This window comes from Sinocyclocheilus anshuiensis, unplaced genomic scaffold (assembly GCF_001515605.1).
Source record: "Sinocyclocheilus anshuiensis isolate Anshui unplaced genomic scaffold, SAMN03320099.WGS_v1.1 scaffold1062, whole genome shotgun sequence".
Lineage (NCBI taxonomy): Eukaryota > Metazoa > Chordata > Actinopteri > Cypriniformes > Cyprinidae > Sinocyclocheilus > Sinocyclocheilus anshuiensis.
In genome coordinates, this window is record NW_015540895.1 from 248,088 (window position 1) to 255,892 (window position 7,805).

A 7,805-nucleotide genomic window follows, 5' to 3' on the forward strand; every position below is an offset into this window, starting at 1 on the left:
TTTTTAATTAAATGTATTATTTTAAGTTATTAATCATATATATATATATATATATATATGTGTGTGTGTGTGTGTGTGTGTGTGTATGTTTGTATATTTATCAAATGCAAAAGCCTCTAAGTGCCGTCTGAAATTGTCTTCTAAAATGAGCGTTTTTCTCAGGCTCCTGTGTGTAGGTTCAGTAATTTCACTTTTATGGCAATGAATAGGTTCTATTCATTGCATTAAAGTGAAATAACTGAACATAAACATAGGAGCATGAGAAAAATGCTCAATTTAGAAAAAAAATTTCAGACGGCACTTAGAGGCTTTTGCATCTGAGCTGTTCATATATACATACAGTATATATATATATATATACACATATACATACACGCACACAGTCAAGTAATATGCATTTATTAATTTTGATTGATTTTATTTTTTATTATTATATTTTTCTTTTGCTTTTTATTAAGGAAATGTATTTTTGTTTAATGAATATTATTTTATGAATTTGTTAATATTTTATTATTATTATTATTGCTACTACTGCAATTTCTTTCCTCCTCTCCTTGGGTTAGACAGTCTCTTCCTGTCTAATTAGGGGATAAAACTTTCTTATGCGAGTCAAAAGTGTGGCCATGTGAGACTGTTAATATTTGATCATGTGTCTTGTTTCAGTTAAAGAGGCGAGAGGAGAGTGAGGCTGCTCTGGAGAGACTGAGGTCTGATCTGGAGCGTCAGCATCAGGAGGACGTGTCTCGGCTCAAAGCCCAGTGGGAGACAGACACACAGGCTGAGATTGAGCAGCTGGAAATGGCCAGGAAGAGCTGGCAGCAGGAGCAGGAGACGGTTAGTGATGATGGGTCGTTTACATCAATCATCTTTCTACTCCGTGTCAAGCCAGCATGATCTTACTAAAATGTCACTGTTGTGCCATTCAGATGTACAGTCAAACCAAAAATTATTCAGACACCAGATATAACTTTTGATATTTTTTTTACTACTGGGTGCAGGACACTATAGTTCATTTATGTAAGTGAGGATAGCAAAATAAATTAAACTGTGACATACTATATACCAAAAATTCTTCATACAGTGGACTACCAGTAAAATTGATAAAAATGTTTTTTTCAAAGGTTTGAAAAAAAAAAAAAACTTTTTACACACCAGACTGAACAAAATGAAGCATTGCTTAGTAATTGGTTGACCTAAATTGGTATTGTCTAATTGTGTACTTAAATTTAACAGCCGACAGCTACTCAACCAAATTCATTATATACCTTTCTATCAAAGTTATCTGACATTATCAAGATTCATTTGTTCTGACACATTTTAACTCTGAGTTCTTGTCATATTTTATTACCATTTACTAAACTATAGCGAATAAACTGTGATAATGTGAGAAATGTTGAAGGTGTCTGAAAAAATTTTGGTTTGACTATAGGTCAAATGCTCTTATATTTTGCCTTTTATATATTTTATTTGTCTGTTTCATCTGTCTATTTTTGTTTATTTATATATGTTTTGTCAGCTTGTCCTTTCTTGTCTATGTGCATGTCTTTTTGCCTATCTTTGATTTGTCTTTCTGTCTGTCTTTGTGCCAGTTGGAGCAGTCCTGGGCTCAGCGGTTACAGGAGGCTGAGGAAGAGGTCAGGAAGGCCAGGCAGTCAGACACCCGTGAGGGAGCGTGTCAGACCTCCTCTGAGGCGGCAGATCAGCTGATTTCAGTGGAGGAGCTGGAGGTCCGGCTCAGCGCTCAGGAGGAGACCCTGCAGCAGGAGGCTGTGACAGCCCAGGCCAGAGCCGTGGAGGAAGCAGTACGAGACGCTCAGAGAGAGATGCAGCAGAAGCACACTGATGATATCACACTCCAGGTGTGACCGATTTACAGCTCTTAACATGAAAACAAATAATAAAGACAACAGGACCAGTAAAAATATAGTGCATATATTTAGAAAAATGCTCCTCTCTAGAATTTTAGGTTTATGGACGTTGAATGGCTTCCCAGAGGTAATTGTGACATTTATATGACATTATTGTTTACATGCTCTTTTATTAAAAATGGCACCAAATTGCATATTTTTGCTTCGTTTTGGACTGTTTTTTTCCCTATATATGTTCATTCCAGACTTCTTTATTTGTCAGGTTTTACAGGGTTAATAATGATTTCTGCCTTCCTAGGTTGAAGGTGCGATATCAAGGGCTCGCTCTCGATGGCTGCAGGACTTGACCTCCCTCCCAGAATACAAAAGCAGCCTGCAGAGGGAAAACGATGAATGGGAGAGACTTCAACAGCAGCATGTCCAGGAACAGGTATTTGCTGTAGTGATCATTCTGAAATGATTTCTTCATATTTATTTTCTCAACTGCTCTACACTCACCTTCTGATCCCAGGTGTCCTCGGCTGTGAAGGCAGTGGAGGAAAGGTGGCAGGACACGCTCCGCACCAAATGCACTGAACTGGAGCAGTGTAACGTGAGAAACGGGGAGCTCCAGGAGGAAGCGCTTACCCTCAGCATTCGACTGGAGCGCTTGTGCCAGGAGCAGGCTGCCCTTGTGAAAGCAGAGCTGGCTGCAGCCCGAGACGTTTGGATCAGAGACGAGCAGGAGGAGATGTCCTGCCTCAGGGCGCAGCTCCAGAGAGAGCAGAACCTGGAGCAAACCGACAAACAAAGAGACACAGAGCTACACGAAAATCTCAGAGAAAAGGAGCAGGAGTGGAGGGATCAACAAGAGATCAGGTTCATAATAATCACCGTAATTAGGAGGGTTTGCTAAGGCACGCTTGAACATAATGCTGTTTAAGCAGGGCCCTTTTGACATGAGCCAAAAAACAACAAACTAAAACTACCTACAATATCTTAGCAAGTACATACAATAGCAGTGCTGCTGTCGCAAGTCTGTCTGTCTGTCTATCTAGTATGTAGTATGCACTACAAATATCTTTTAATACAATTTTCTGTTATTTCATTATTTAAAAAGCCCATTCAAAATACCAATAAATATATAATACAGTAGAAGATACACTTTTTTTTAAATTTACATTTGTTTTAGTAGTTTTATTATGTGTTTTTGTCATTTTTTTAAATTAGCTTTTAAATAGCTTTTTTTATTTTAGCATTTTAGCTTTTTTTTAACTAACTTTTTAGTGGCAATGGCAATATCTCTAATTTCTTGTAAAGTCTTTTAAAGTTTAGGTTTTCTATCTATTTTTATATTTTATTTTATTTCAGTTCCCAAAAATTCCCCCCAAAAATCAAAATTTTTAATAGTTTTAGTTAACAATAACAATGATATAAATAGTATATTGAAGGTTTGCTATATTTTAATAATCACACACATATATATTTCTATTTAATAATAAAGTGTATAATATTTATTAAATGTTGCTGTTCATTTATATTACAACAAAAAAAAATTACATTTTGAATAAAATTAAGAAATTTGAAATAGATTTATATGAAATTTGTAATGATACAATAATACACTGATCAGCAATATTTAATATTATCTTACATACTTTGTGGAGCTTTATGTAAATATATTTTTAATACTATAGATATTTATTTATAGTGAAGTACACAAATGTAAACAGTTACTGATATTTCACATAAATAACATTTTAATCAATAGAAGCCAAGTCTTTTGACTCCTGTACACAAACCTTCTAAACATGAGTTTATGAATGTATGTTTTAAAGGAGCACTGTTGTTTTGCAGACTGCAGGAGGAGATGCTCGGTGATCTAAAGGAGGTGCTGCAGGAGCGAGTGGAGAGCAGAAGGAGTGGAGAAGAACAGAAGCTCAGCAGTGCGCCAGGAACCATTAGATCCAGAGTCTGGGAGATCTGCAGAGAATCACTCAGTCAAGCCATCAACCAAGCCAAGCAGGAGTGGAAGAAGGTGCGTGTCTGCTTTCTGAGACAAATCGAAAATCTACTGTCACTGCAGTGAGCACAGCTGCACCCAGAGAGTTCCCTCTTCTTTATTACACAAGAACAGTCATATTTATACAGCCTCTAGATCATCATCAATCTCCGCCCAGAGAAACACACTAAATACTTTCTTTCTCTCACACTCCAGAGCAGGGAAGACCAGCGGAGACGTGTGCTGAGGGAAACCCAGGAGCGCCATGAGGCAGAGATGGGTAAGACCCACATCACGCTCACCTCACACACTGCTGGATCAGCGGCGCTTCCCTCCTTACACCTCCTCACCCTGCAGCAGGTCTGACGGCCCAGAGGAAGCAGAGTGAATGCACTGAGTCTGTGGCCAAACTCCAGAAGAAGAATCAAGAGCTCCAGAGACATCTAGAGAAGGTCTGCCGGCAGCTCCAGAGGACCGTACGAGAGCACAAAAACACCCTGCAGAAGATGAAAGGTGCTGCTTATTATTCAGAGCCATCTTTATATTTAGTCTTTTTAAGTCTTAAGAGATTCTCCCATTTTGGAAACTGGGGTCATATGGCTCTCAATAATCATTTTGGGAAATAAAGTAATTAATTGGGTTAATTAAGTCAGTTAATCAAGTATTGCTCATTGTAAATTATTAAAAGGATCATTTAATTTAATTATGAAAATTATATATTTATTAAGTAAATTATAAAGCGTCTAAAATTTCACATTTTTAAACAAATACTTTTTCTTATGTTTTAGGGTTTCCACAGTCATGGAAAATGTGAAAAGGATATAAATTAGAAAATAATAGTTTAAATGTGTGGGAACCCTGATGTATAGCCAGTACATTATTGAGGGGGAAAATATCAAATATGGCTTGTAAAATATCAGTGTTATTTTAGTAATATTTATATACTAATATAGTATTTATTAATATTTTCAACTGGCTTTTATTTTTAGATTTTCGGTTTTCATTTTAATTTAAGTTTTAGTAATTCTGTTAAGTACTTTTGTCATTTTTATTAGGTTTTTATATTTTAATGTAGTTTACTTTTATTTTAGTAATGTTAGTACCTCAACTTTTATTTCAGTTTATTTTATTTTATTTCAGTTAGTTGCTAAGACAACATTACTAATTTTCTAAGTTTTAAATTAGTCATTTAATATGTATTTTTTATTTTAATTCGGCTTTATTTAAATTACAATATGTACATATTTTTAATAGTTTTAGTTAACAAAAACAGCACATTTTTTTTTTCTCCCCATCATTTCTTGTTATATCTTTACTGTCTGTATTCACAAGTGGCAAAAATGTATTAATACAGCAATATTTTCACTGTTCTTGTATTATCTGTTGCTAAACTGAATATTCATGATTTCATGATTTTTATTTATATCAAAGGGAATGTTTATTTTATACTTTGTTCAGAGATTTTTTTTTCCTGAATAACTTTCTAAACTATATATATTTTTTTATATTGAATTTGGTTTCTCAGTTCATTTATTTGATAATTAGTTTCTTACATTATTATCAATTGGCACAAATGGGCCTCTGTAAGAAGCAGCATGTGGAAGACAGCGATTTGTAATCTTTGTTTTTATTTTTCAAATCAGATGAGCACGAGGCAGCCCTGCAGAAGGAGCAGCGGGGTCATCTCAGAGCCCATGAGGAACTGAAACAAACCTCAAATGCAGAAGCACTTTCAAGGTTTGTAAACACTTGAAGTTTGCTTGATTTCTTTCATGAGAGCACATCATTGACTATGAGCACAGCGGGTTTTAGAGAAACACTAAGAGTCTTCATCAATGTTTCAGCGGTTCAGTCAGCCAGCAGAATCTTCAAGCAGGTCTTGAGGAAATAAAGGAGCAATACATGAAAGCAGTGGAGAAAATCAGAGGTGAATTCAAGACCTTGATAACGACATTCATGTTCTTCTTCTTCTTCAAAAAAAAAACAATGTCAAGGAGTAATAAAAACTTTAAAAAGTGTTTTGTTTTTAAAATGGTCTAGAAGAAAAAAAAAGAATAAAACGTTCTTTTTGACAGATGTATTTAGATAAGTGATTTTTATTTAATTAATTTAACAATTGTTTGTTATATAATTAATAAATAAAGATTTTAGTTTTGTATATTTGCACCCTATTAAAGTTACACCCTACCTAACTAGAAGCGGGCATGTCTGCAGTTTAACTATTTGAAACTGAGCTAATAGTTAATAAAGTAGCTTCCTCAACTCATACTTTATTTAATTGATTTTTCAATGTGTTTGTAGGCGACATGCTGCATTACCTGCAGGAGAGTAAGGAGCGGGCGGCAGAGCTGATCAGGACTGAGGTCCTGAGGGAAAGACAGGACACGGCCAGACGCATGCGTAGGTACTACCTCACCTGCCTGCAGGAGCTGCTGGAGGACAGAGGCCAGGCCGCAGGGTACGAGGAACCACAAATCATCATCATCTCTCTGTTCTTATGCTTTGGTCTTCATTCTACACCTTTTCTTTCTCCAGAGCGGAGAAGAAAATCATAAATGCTGCTAGCAAACTGGCCGCCATGGCCGAAGTCCTGGAGATCCCAGTGGCCAAAGTTAAATGCAAGCTTTCAAGAACCCAGAACTCTCAAGGTAAAACCTCAACTCAGCCAAGCCTTCATCTGTAGCATGATATGGCGCTTTCATCTGGGAAAACTGATTTTTGCTTAGGTGGGCCTGACAAAACGGACATTGAAACCAGCTGTTCTCCTGCTAAAGTGCTGGGCGCCGAAGCCCTCAAGGATGGTAAGAACCAACGGATCCATCAGATCTACAATCTAACGGACACTAACTACACATCCAAGACGGCTAAACCGAAAGGCGTCAGATCTAAAGCCATCAAACTGGATTCCCTCAAGTCTGCAGTGGTATGTGGATCCAAAGGCACTTTTACGGTTGCTCAGGTAACTCAGAAGCACACACACTTTGCACATGATAGTGTTTTTAACAGCGATGTCAGGACCCCTAATGTCACACTGAGAAAGCACAGCAGGGAAATGTTCACGGAGGGTTTTGGAGAACCATCATCGGTCCAGCCCTTCCTGATCGAAGAAGCTCCCGTTCGCGATGACGGACAGAGCGACTGGAGTTTAACCATTAACCGCTCTAACTTCATCAACAACATTCACCTGACCTCCTCCTATCCAGAGCCTGGGAAGCCGTTCTCTGTTAACGGCGGTTTGGACTTTGGAAGCTCCATCGGCGATAGCTCTGATGTTAAGATACACAAGGAGATTGTTAAACCTCCGTCTTACACTAAACCCAATGTGTGTGTGTGGACTGGAGAACAGATAAACACAGAGAGCCAATCCCTGGATCTGAGGGACATGGGGTCCGGAAAATGTGTCCAAAGAACTTATTTTCGGAGTTGAAAGTGCGTCAGCAGGACAGTGGGTTCGACAGACCGTTGGCACTGCTTCAGAAATGAAGTTTTGATTTGTTTGTGCCTGAGCTAAAAAATGATAAGCTTGTGCAATGTTTCTTTTTTATTGCTTGAGGCAAAATGTCTTTTGTACTCGTTTTAGCAATTGTACTGTCCATGCATGATTTTGTTATATTTTAACTTAATAAAGCATCCTAGTTTTACATCAATTAAACTGTTTTTCTGTTATCTGCTTTCACGCTAGATATTTAGGCTTCTGTGTTGAATAAACAAACCTCACCATCATAATTTTCAACATGCTGCATAAAACACAAAGAACAAAGTGACGGTGTATCGTTATTTTATATTCCAGACACCTGACTGTGGTTTATCCTTAAGGATGTGTTATATTCCTCAGGTTGAGTCTCCAATCAAAGTCCACTGGCAGATAAGATCAGGTCAAAGATGAAACCGAGCTCTTATTGTTAAACTTCATCTGGGTCATTCTAGGAAATGGTTAGTTAACTTTTTTGGTTAGA

The 7,805-nt window shown here is 37.2% G+C and overlaps 1 pseudogene; it reads left to right on the top strand.

The window, feature by feature from the left end:
- The window catches only part of LOC107688932 (centrosomal protein of 152 kDa-like), a 29,071-nt pseudogene extending 21,582 nt beyond the window's left edge, over positions 1–7,489 (top strand).
- The last annotated feature ends 316 nt before the right edge of the window (positions 7,490–7,805 follow it).